This window comes from Diabrotica virgifera, chromosome 7, assembly GCF_917563875.1.
Source record: "Diabrotica virgifera virgifera chromosome 7, PGI_DIABVI_V3a".
Taxonomy (NCBI): Eukaryota; Metazoa; Arthropoda; class Insecta; order Coleoptera; family Chrysomelidae; genus Diabrotica; species Diabrotica virgifera.
Genome location: NC_065449.1, coordinates 20,634,387 through 20,646,667, shown reverse-complemented (window position 1 = coordinate 20,646,667; position 12,281 = coordinate 20,634,387).

Below are 12,281 nucleotides of genomic sequence, written 5' to 3'. Positions count from 1 at the left end.
AAATATTTCCTGAAAAATATTTTAACGCTCTTTTCAACGCTGGTATTACCTTTTTAAAAAAATAATATATACAGGGTGACAGAATTGTTAAAAAATATTATTATTATATATTATTATTATTATTATATACCAAATTTGGTTGAAATCGGACTTTTCGTTCAAAAGTTATCGTGCTATTAGTCACATATATGTATAGTTGCCATTTTGAATGCCCGCCATTTTTGTAAAAGGTAAAATCTGAGATGGCCTTATATTTAAATTTGAACCTTAATGTGTGTAGTATACGTGGTCCAAATTATATGCTTCTACCATTAAATGCACAATAATTCTTATAATATTTGCACGAATCTGCCAACATGTGAAGATACGTTAAGCATTTATTAAATAGTAATTAACATAACTAAAAAGTTCAAAATATTTTCTACAAAATATTTTCAGGCTCTTTTCAATTGCGGTATTACCTTTTTGAAAAATTAATATATACAGAGGGAAAAAATTGAAAAAAAAATTATTTTTACATAAACAACCAGTAAAATCACAACTTCTGGTAAACCAATTCTTCTGGTTCACCACATCCATCTTGTAAATAAAAAAAAGAACCTATATACCAAATTTGGTTGAAATCGCACTTTTCGTTCAAAAGATATGGTACTATTAAATACATATGTATAGCCGCCATTTTGAATGCCCGCCATTTTTGTAAAAGGCAAAATCTGAGATGGCCTCAAAATCTAAGATCGAAATTTGAACCTTTATATGTGTAGTATATGTGGTCCAAATTATATGCTTGTATCATTAAATGTGCAATTGTTTCACATATCGGCCGCACTAACAATGTTTGCATTGAACTGTTTATTTTGTTTATCTCCGAACTTTTTTGTGGTCATTAGTTAAACAATACTTATCAAGTCACCTCTCGCTTAACCATAATTTTATAAGCAACAAGTTTATATGCCATGGTGTTTTGTTGGTATCTAGATACTGGTGAATATTTTCAACAATTATAGATAACCCTAAATCAGTTGATTTTTTACTACAAGGACAACAAAATTGAGCAAACTAATTCAACTGTAACAAAATCCATAATGTTAACAAATGACGAAGAAAACAATACACCTACAGCTTCTGATGTTCCCGTAGGTAAAACAAGACGTAAACCTGTTTTTCCAAAAAAGAAGAAGCTATTATCATACACTCTCATTTTAATCTTGTCCTACTAGACTACGTGAAAGCAATTGGAAACATCGTTAATCCCAAAAATGTTTGTTTTGCATCGAAAATCACAAACAGTCGAGTGTGTATCTACTTATTAAAAACCGAGCTTATATTAGAGCATCCCACTGTAAATGTAAATTCTGTTGAGCTGATTATAAGCAGACTAATTTCTCTAGCTAAGAGAATATTAATATCAAATGTCTGCCCATCCATACCTAATGACCAAGCTTCTGACGTTGATGCAATGCCTCCTACAGAGTACTCCTCCAGCCCTGATAAACCAAAATCAGGTAAGAATAAACCCAGAATGCAGTCAACAAATGCACAAAACTGCACAAGAAATCGATCTTATCAACATACCATTTACAGAGGAACTACTTACGGCACTCGATTTATGTAAAAACACAGCCCCTGCTCTGGCCCAGATAATATTCCTTTAACATTCTTAAAAAAATTATCGACTCCTTGCATTATTATCTTCTTCAAATTTTACAACGGTATGCGGTATTTGGAACAGCTGCAATAATTTTCCTAAGCGGTGGCGCGAATCTTATATCATGCTAATTAAAAAAATTGATAACCAAACACGAGGTACTTCTAAATCATATAAGCCAATATCGCTGACTTGCACCAAGTGCAAATTAATGGAGACAATGGTAAACAAAAGATTGGTTTGGATTTTGGAAAAAAATATTAAGGTTATTTCATCGACATAATCCGGTTTTAGATCTCATCGTTCTACATGAGATAATTTGGCACTTTTACAAACACATATTTCCAACTATATGATCTGGATACAAGATTTAACAGCAGCCTTTTTGATGTCGAGGGAGCCTTTGACACTGTTCAAAAATCTGTAATACTTCAAACACTGCAACAATGTGGACTTGGTAGAAACATAATATTATACTACTACGTGAAGAATTTCTTAGATGATAAAACTTTTAAAGTTGTTTTAAATAATAGAAAGCTATCATATGCTCATATTCAACATAATGGAGTACCACAATGTTCTGTTATAAACACAACTTTGTTCAGTTTGACATTTAATGATGTAGGCAAAAGCATTCGTCTTCTTGTAAAATACGCATTATGCTAATATGACCTTGTACTCTTTTGCAGAGGAAAAATATTTAAAAAAACCTGGCGGCTAATGCAAACAACCATTGATAATATAGAACAGTGGTCGATACATATCGAAGTTTCCTTTTCAACTAAAAGAACTAAACTTATAAAATTTAGTAGAAAAATTACAAAATATAGTCCAACTTTGACATACAACGAAGTATTAATAGATGTTATTAATCATAGTAAAGTCTTAGGACTGACCTTCGACTACAGACTTACTTAGAATACACACATAGAGGAAACCAAAGGCAACTGTTTAAAGAAAAGAATATCGATATTTTAAAAAGTGTAGCACATTTTCTACCAGGAGCTGACGCAGAGATATTGTTTACAGTTTAAAGATCCATTATTCGCTCCAAAATAGATTATGGTAGTTTTGTTTACAATATGGTTGCCTCCAAGTTACATCTGAAAGCTCTCGACTCCGTCCACAATATGCGCTTTGGATCTGTTTAGGTGCTTTCTGGTTTAGCCCAGCCCAAATCATGTACTGTAAAGCTAACGAATAATTAATTAAGAAGACAATATCTTCGTTTGTCACATGCAGCTAGCTTATCAGCTAATCCACATAACCCAGTTTACCAACTACCTATTCAACCCAATAACCTCATCCATCATTCTCAGACCACTAGAGCTCTTCAAACTCTTTCTCGTATACTAAATTATCTCCTCGATAGTTTCGATCTTTCTGCAACTTCATCCTTGGCACAAGCAATGTTGAATGAAACTGAGAAATACGCAAGTCTGTTTAAATACTTAAGAGATAAACTGAAGTGTAATAATGTATTAGTGTGTTGATGTATCGGTCAACTGTGTGTAACGGTCAAATTTGTCAAAAGGGAATACTTATAGTATATTATGCATTGTCAAATGTAAAAATGTATTTGTAATATCCTTGTATTTTTACTATACTGTCGTCGTGTCAATGATCCCGTAGTCGAGACACATTAATTTGAAGAAAAAAATCTAACAAAAAAGCAATAACAACTAATTTTACTGGAAAACAACGTATCTTCATCCATATTAAATAGTTACAAAAATATAAATAGGAAAGTAGACTAAAAAACTCAGGAATAGAAAGGCATTTGGCATGAAAATTCATTTTTTTTCTTCATAGAAAAGCATGTATATATCCTTGCTATTGTTTGGCCATCTTTTACACACTGATAGGTTTACATCATCTGCTTTGTAAAATTGAGTACCTTTCTTTACTATAGCTGTGTAATGACCTTCTGTAAGTCTTGGCCCATGGTGGAACACAGCACCTGAGAAAACATAATTTTTGTTACAAATTTCAATATCACTCCGAATTTCTTGTAATTTCAAATTTGTATTTTTCATTTGATTATCGTCTAATAATTGTAAAACAAATATTAAAATTTGTTGAGGATTTTCTACTATTGTTTGTGTTACTAAATGTGAATTTGTGTAACACTGGCTACATTTGGATTCGAGTATTGGTTGCCATTGCTTATTTGCATCTATATTGAATTTCAGAAGATTTGCCATAGAACAAGATTTATTATCTAGATGCGGAATTCTCAAAAAATACAAAATATTTCGTTCTTTTTGTTGTTTCAAATCATTACACCGAGGATTGGAACACTTAGTAGATGTGATTTGGTTAAATCGAAACAAATCTTTTAAGTGATCAGAATTTTTTTCTATCACATCATGTGTGAAATCTGAGGTGTCTTGCTGATTTAAGTCATTAGGGAAAATATCTCCACGCAATTCTGTCAAATCCAACAAATCTCCTGACTTTGATTGAATACAATATCTCCGGAAAACTCGTTTCAATGCACAATCTCGCGATTTTAAAACAGTATCTTTTACACAATTCATATTGAGAAGACATTGAATTGCAGCATTTGCGTAACAAGCGTTGCCGTTATTGTAAAATCCGCGCATTACGTTAAGTCCGCTTTCTGCGGGCTTTGAAACATTTTTGTGTGATGAACTTGTTGCGTCAACTAACATGGGTTGTATATATCCAACCGATCGTGGTTGTATGAAAATGTTTTTGTCTGCTACTACTTTTTCGTGTTTGAATACTCAATTGGCGGTAAATCTGGTCGAAATTATAAAAATGTGTGTACCATTTTTATATATTCGGCTGCAATACGAAGGAAAAACAATCTTACTTTTTAATTAGAATAAGGAGTGCAGCCAGTCCCTTTAACTGCAGTTTTCTGCTCTTATTGGAGCGTCATCAGAAGGAACGTAGGCACTGTTCTCCTTAGGAAGCTCTCATACCAAAAGCGATATCCGATCGATATATGTAACACGCAACATCCCATATAGTCCAGACTGTATCGTCGCCCCCGTTAGGTAAATTATTTTGATCCGTCTTTTTTTGCACAAACGTTTTTACTTAAAAAAAAGGTCCTTATAACAAATACACGGTGCCGGGAGGTGCCGCGGTCGGATAATTGTTTAAACAATTTTTTTAAACAAATTTAAAAAATCAATTTTTTCACTTCGTACCAATTTTTTTAGATTCTTTGGGACATTATGAGCAAAAAATCTCTTATGATTTTTCTCTAGAATTAATTGTTGTCGAGTTATACGCGATTTAAAATTTGAAAAACACGAAAATAGTTATTTTCAAGGCTTTAACTCTGTTAAAAATTATTATTATGAAAGTCAGAAAGTGACTAAATCAAAGTTTAAAGCCCCCTTACATGATCCTGAAGAAATTTGTGACATTAATGTATTAAAAAGCTGTTATTTTTAATTATTAACAATGAGCGCTAACAGCGTATTGAGGCGGCCATCAATGTGGGTACGAGTAAGATGCACCATTGGACTGCCGGAATGGTGCATATTTTTCGCACTCACATTGACAGCCGCCTAAATACGCTTTCAGCGCTCATTGTTAATAATTAAAAATAACAACTTAGTAATAAATTAATGACACAAATTTTTTCAGGATCATGTAAGGGGACTTTAAACTTTTATTTTTTCACTTTCTAACTTTCATAATAATAATTTTTTCCGAAAATCGGTCAGGAATTTAGATATTTTTGAAAGAAACGTTCGATATTTCCTTATACTTAGCCATTGCCTGGAAATGAAAAATAACTGTACGAAAATGTTATTTTCCACCCACCTCTACCGAAAGTATACTTTTCCGGACCTGATTGTAGGGAGCAAAGTTGTACTTTTCCTCCCTAGGGAGGAAAATATTTTTCCTCAATAGGGAGGAAAAGTAAAAGTGGCGTCATAGTATTTCATTCATGAAATATAACTTATTGAACGCCCTGTGCAATATCTTTTTTTATTACTTAAGTATCTATACATTTTAACGTTTATTTATAAAACACCCAGTAGTTTGCAGAATAGTAAAAAACAGTAAATTGTTATTTTGATTTAACAATGTTTACATTAATAATTTGACTTATATTTGACAGTTGACAGTTATATTGTACCTACTTGTTAGTTTTAGTTTTAATAAATTTTGTTGGTTAGTTACATAAATAAATTAAGTAAAAATGAAAAAATGACTTGTTATTTGAGGAAGGTGGAAAAACCATATGTATAACATGGGAGTAAAGTGCCTTTTCCCCCCTTGAATGATTACTGCCCTCCGCTACGCGTCGGGCAGTAAACTTCATTCTCGGGAGGAAAAGTAGCACTTTCCTCCCTTGTTATACAAATAGCTATTCCTTACTATACATAAGGAATAGTATATTGTACAACAGGGAGAAATATGTCATTTTCTCATGTGTTGTATACTGTACTTTTTCTATGGATGCGGTTGTGTCATGACGTCATGAGTTTAAACTTCAAAATTGAATAATTTAGGTGCTTTTACGTATATTATATACATAAATTGAAATAAAATACATGCACATGTAGTTATTTAATATTCTTAAAATTTATATATTTACCTTATTTATTTAAAATTCTAATTAACAGTTATTTTCGAACAGTTTTGAAAGGTAATTCCTGGTAAGTTTTGCTCCAACACATTTTATTTGACAATATTAACTTGTGCTTGTATTGCGCATGTTACCATGGAAACGGCGATCATATATCGTCGCCTTAGTACTATAACTTAATAACTCCAAAATTGATGTTTTTGAGATAACTAGTTCACAAGATGTATTTTATTTGCCTCCATATTGTGTAAAAACTTAATAGCTCGCTCCAAACGGGTTAAGTATTTATTTATGATTGACGAAAGTTGATAAAACTCAAATGCCCCTAACATTCAGTGCTAAAAGTTGACAAAGATAAGTTATCAAGCTATTATTTAATCGAAATAATCGTGAATACGACATACACTGAATGCTATAACTAGATAACTCGAGTTATCTAGTTGTAGCACATGTTTTTCTGAAACCATTGAGCTTACCACATAATTGCTATCTGTTTATTCGGTTCATTTTAATGCAAGAATTCGAGAATTGTTAGCAGATCTGGTAACCCCCATGGCAGGGGGCTAATTTTCAACAAAATAATGTATAAAATATTAGTTGTGTTAAAAAGTTCACTTATATGCAACTTGACACAACATGCGACATTACCAAATGTTAACATTATGGTAATGCTAAAAGTTGATAACTTTAATTTTTCATGGTTTTTTCCATATTGGAAAACAAATTTGCACCGTATTCCCAAATAGATCAGTTGCCAAAAAGTTAAGGAACAGTATTTGAGAGCCGCAGAGTGAATTCCGTATTTTACCAACATCATGGTAGCAGCACAAATATCTTTAAAATCTTTAAACTCGTTTATCTCAAAACTACTAATTTCGTGTTATCAAGTTATAGTATTAAGACGACGATATGGAAAACCGTACGAGAACCCGTGAGAAAAAATATTTCCCACTGCAATGGCCGACTTTTCTCACTGCATAAGAAATTGTTCGTTTTGAATGTATGTAAGTAGTGAGAGAAGTTGCACATTGTATAACATCCATAGAAAAATATTTTTTCCTTACAGCAGATTCAGAACAAATGTATTATAAGTACTGTCAAAAATACGCAAATACGTCAAATTTGACAATTCAATATTTTTGTTTCTATAGTTACAAAACATGTACTTGGTGGCATCAAGAATATTTGAGTCAGAATATGTCTATTTGAAAATTTTAACATATTTATTTTAATATAATTTAAATGTTAGATTTTCGAAAAAATAGTATGTATACCTTGCAGGAAAAGCAACATTCCCGGACTCTGTATTCCCTTGTCTCGGCTTGCGCCTCGACAGCAATCTTTACATCGTCCGGGAATGTTAAGCTTTTCCTACTAGGTACACAATGTACTATTAACCGAGTTATTAAGCCTTAAAAATGGCCATTTTCTCTCGTTTTTTAACTTTTAAATCGCGTATAACTCGACAACAATCAATTTTAGAGAAAAATACAACCGACTTTTTTTGCTTATAATGACCCAAAGAGTCTAAAAAAATTATACCTACGAAGTGAAAAAATTTATTTTTTGAATTTGTTTTAAAAAATTATTTAAACAATTTTCCGACCGCGCCACTTCCCGCCACCCTGTGGATTTGTTATAAGGACCTGTTTTTGAGTAGGTTTGTACAAAAATACGAATCGGAATAATTTACCTCACGGGGACGATGACATAGTCTGGTCTAATATGTTTCAACGGTTAACAGGCATCCCTTGAACGCACTTAAACTAAAATTCCTAGAATTCCGATGCAACGGCGATCGGATTCTCAAGAAAAGGGCAGTAAAGAGTGCCCAGATGTGCAAATGTGTGTGTTTGGAATTAGGGCGTAGAATATAATTATTAGGGATAATAGGATAAATTTATTTAAGTTTTGAGATAATAATACGTTTATTTAATTCAATTTTTTACAATGATTTGTTTACTTACAAAATAAACGTAAAAAAGTCTTAAAAGGATAAACGTGCTTGTTGACTTATCTATCTAATGTTTACAGATTAATACATATTTACAGTTTTTTGACAAATCATTTTTTTAGAGATTCTAACTATGTTGGACCACAGACGTTCGGATACAATTAGCGTCTCTTTGCAAAGACAATGACGTCGACTTTGCAAAGTAACAAGACACTTACTCAACACACACACTACACATTACATCTGAGTTAGTGATAAGTTATCCAATTACGTGGCTAAAGGTTCTAGTTCTAAATCAAGGCCAGAATCAGAGAAAAAAAACATGTTATTTTCTAGTATAATTTAAATTTATTAAATTGTTACACAGATCCCATTTTTCTTTAGTCCAAGTAGTAAATAATTTTATATGTTCATAATAACATAATCTAAATCTTTCTACTTAACGGTGCAAGGTGTTTAAAAAATAAATTTCATGTATCTATATCATATACAAATCGTCTCCACTCTTGTTTATTCTTAGCCCTTCGCTTCGCTTCAGTCCAAGTTGTGTTCTCTCTGTTCTACAATGCTGTTTCTTATTCTATCGCGTCTTGTAATTCCTTTTACTTTTCTTGGGTACTTCATGGCCATTGAGTTTATTCTACTTTTCGATGATTGTGTTAGCACCCAGCTGTCATTACCATAGGTAAAGATTGGCCTGAAGATCGTTTTATATACCTCTATCATTGTCCTCATCTTGCCTCATCCTTGCCTCATCCTGCTGCTTACTCCTTTTTTCCAATGAATGCTCTGTTTAAGCTGTAGTAGATTCTGAACGGCATGGTTATCCTTTCGTTGACTTCTTCTTCTGATCTTCCTCCATTTTATATTTTCACACCCAGGTATTTATATGTTGTTACTTGTTATAATTTCTGGTTATTTATCTCTATATTTACTTGTTTATCCTCATTTCCCATGACCATTATCTTTGTTTTCTCCATGTTTATTTTCATATTTCTTTCTTTAATAATATATAAAAAAACAATTTTTATATAAATAAAAATTTGTGATATTTTTAAAGTTAATGCTGACGGTAAAATATTGCAAAACCTATAAATTTGTAAAGAACCCTTTAAAATAACATGAAAATCTCTCATAGACATATGTAAGTAGGTAGCATGTGGGGCAAGTTTCATCCCTTCCCGAGGGTGAAAATTATACGTTCAAAATAAGGCCGGAAATGGATAAACTACGTAATTTTAAGCAATTTTTGTTCTATAGCATTTTTTCACTAAGTTAAAACGTGTCGAGTTTTTGAGAGTAAATATGTTTATTAAAAAAAAACACATTTTTATACGGTTTCTTGCAAATAACTCAAAAAGTAAGTAATTTTATAAAAAAAAACACTCCTAGCAAAAATGTTCATGTCTGTTCATGTAAAACAATTGCTGGACTATGAATAATGTTAAATGCATTCAGTGGGTGCGTCATCGACGCATTTTTCTATCTTTTCTCTGACATATTCTTAACAATTGCCAAGCTACAATAACATCTTTTTCGCTTGAAGACATTTCAAATACTGATTGATATTCGGAAGTTCCAAAATTGGCACGCTCCTGTATTCTACATAATGATAAAAAGTGTTATGGGACGTTATCTCTGTTGAGTATAAACAGATGTACGCTATTATGAACTGTGCAACATTTTACGTATGAATTTTATTGTATGTGTTGCATTTGGTCTGAGAGCTTCCTTAATCCAATCAAATCGCATCGAAATGTTTTCCCAAATATTGCAGCCAAAATGATGGTAATGGGTGGCTAGCGCCATCTGGCCGTAAAAATACGAAGCAAGTTTTCAATCCTAATAGCAAATAATTAATATTGAAAAATATCAAAAATTACTAAAAGATTTTTAAATTGAAAACTTACTGGTACATCCCCATGTATACGCCTCCAAGACTTCTACAATTTGCAAGTCATATGGATGCTGCAGTAAAGACGATAGGGAAGGAATTCTAAACCTTGCAATTCAAATCCCCCGTCTGCAGCCGGCTAGGAACTGAAAGATGCACCATAGTTACTCTACTGAGTAATAAGAAAATAAAATAAAAATGTGTGTACCATTTTTATATATTCGGCTGCAATACGAAGGAAAAACAATCTTACTTTTTAATTAGAATAAGGAGTGCAGCCAGTCCCTTTAACTGCAGTTTTCTGCTCTTATTGGAGCGTCATCAGAAGGAACGTAGGCACTGTTCTCCTTAATCCAATCAAATCGCATCGAAATGTTTTCCCAAATATTGCAGCCAAAATGATGGTAATGGGTGGCTAGCGCCATCTGGCCGTAAAAATACGAAGCAAGTTTTCAATCCTAATAGCAAATAATTAATATTGAAAAATATCAAAAATTACTAAAAGATTTTTAAATTGAAAACTTACTGGTACATCCCCATGTATACGCCTCCAAGACTTCTACAATTTGCAAGTCATATGGATGCTGCAGTAAAGACGATAGGGAAGGAATTCTAAACCTTGCAATTCAAATCCCCCGTCTGCAGCCGGCTAGGAACTGAAAGATGCACCATAGTTACTCTACTGAGTAATAAGAAAATAAAATAAAAATGTGTGTACCATTTTTATATATTCGGCTGCAATACGAAGGAAAAACAATCTTACTTTTTAATTAGAATAAGGAGTGCAGCCAGTCCCTTTAACTGCAGTTTTCTGCTCTTATTGGAGCGTCATCAGAAGGAACGTAGGCACTGTTCTCCTTAATCCAATCAAATCGCATTGAAATGTTTTCCCAAATATTGCAGCCAAAATGATGGTAATGGGTGGCTAGCGCCATCTGGCCGTAAAAATACGAAGCAAGTTTTCAATCCTAATAGCAAATAATTAATATTGAAATAATTTTTGATATTTTTCAATATTAATTATTTGCTATTAGGATTGAAAACTTGCTTCGTATTTTTACGGCCAGATGGCGCTAGCCACCCATTACCATCATTTTGGCTGCAATATTTGGGAAAACATTTCGATGCGATTTGATTGGATTAAGGAGAACAGTGCCTACGTTCCTTCTGATGACGCTCCAATAAGAGCAGAAAACTGCAGTTAAAGGGACTGGCTGCACTCCTTATTCTAATTAAAAAGTAAGATTGTTTTTCCTTCGTATTGCAGCCGAATATATAAAAATGGTACACACATTTTTATTTTATTTTCTTATTACTCAGTAGAGTAACTATGGTGCATCTTTCAGTTCCTAGCCGGCTGCAGACGGGGGATTTGAATTGCAAGGTTTAGAATTCCTTCCCTATCGTCTTTACTGCAGCATCCATATGACTTGCAAATTGTAGAAGTCTTGGAGGCGTATACATGGGGATGTACCAGTAAGTTTTCAATTTAAAAATCTTTTAGTAATTTTTGATATTTTTCAATATTAATTATTTGCTATTAGGATTGAAAACTTGCTTCGTATTTTTCTGGTCGATATTCTTGACGTAATCTGTTGTATTCTTTTATTGCACAATCGAAAGCCTTTATGCTCCGAGGATTGAAATTTAAAATTTGAATACCCTTCAACGACTTAAATCTACTCAACGCGACATATGCTTGTCCACAAGCAAAGATAGTTTGGCCAATATCAACTATACCTGTTAGAAGTGTTTGACCTTGGCATTTGTGGATGGTAATTGCATACGCTAAAATTATTGGGAACTGGGTTCGGTTAACTTGAACTCCTACTGATAAATTAAAAACTGATTGCACTGGTTCAATTTCGCGCTCGCCACATTCAAATAAAATAGTGAGTTTTGTAATATTTGTCTTATTTGCTATACCATGATGAACCTTTTTAACGATTCCCATGGAACCATTTACTAATCCAGATGAAACTTCAATATTTCGTTGCAGCATCACCTTTCCGCCAACTTTAATGTCAATTTCACCTTCTAATCCACCAGTAAACGAACTTTTATTTTCATCGGAAAGTCTTTGCAGCTTTCGCTTTGCAGCGTTTTGGTCCTTTGCTGTGATTTTATCGACTGCTTTCAAATTTATTTTCGTATCATTTAATTTTGATAGAACAGCTGCATTCAAAGCCGCGCATTGAGCCCTAGT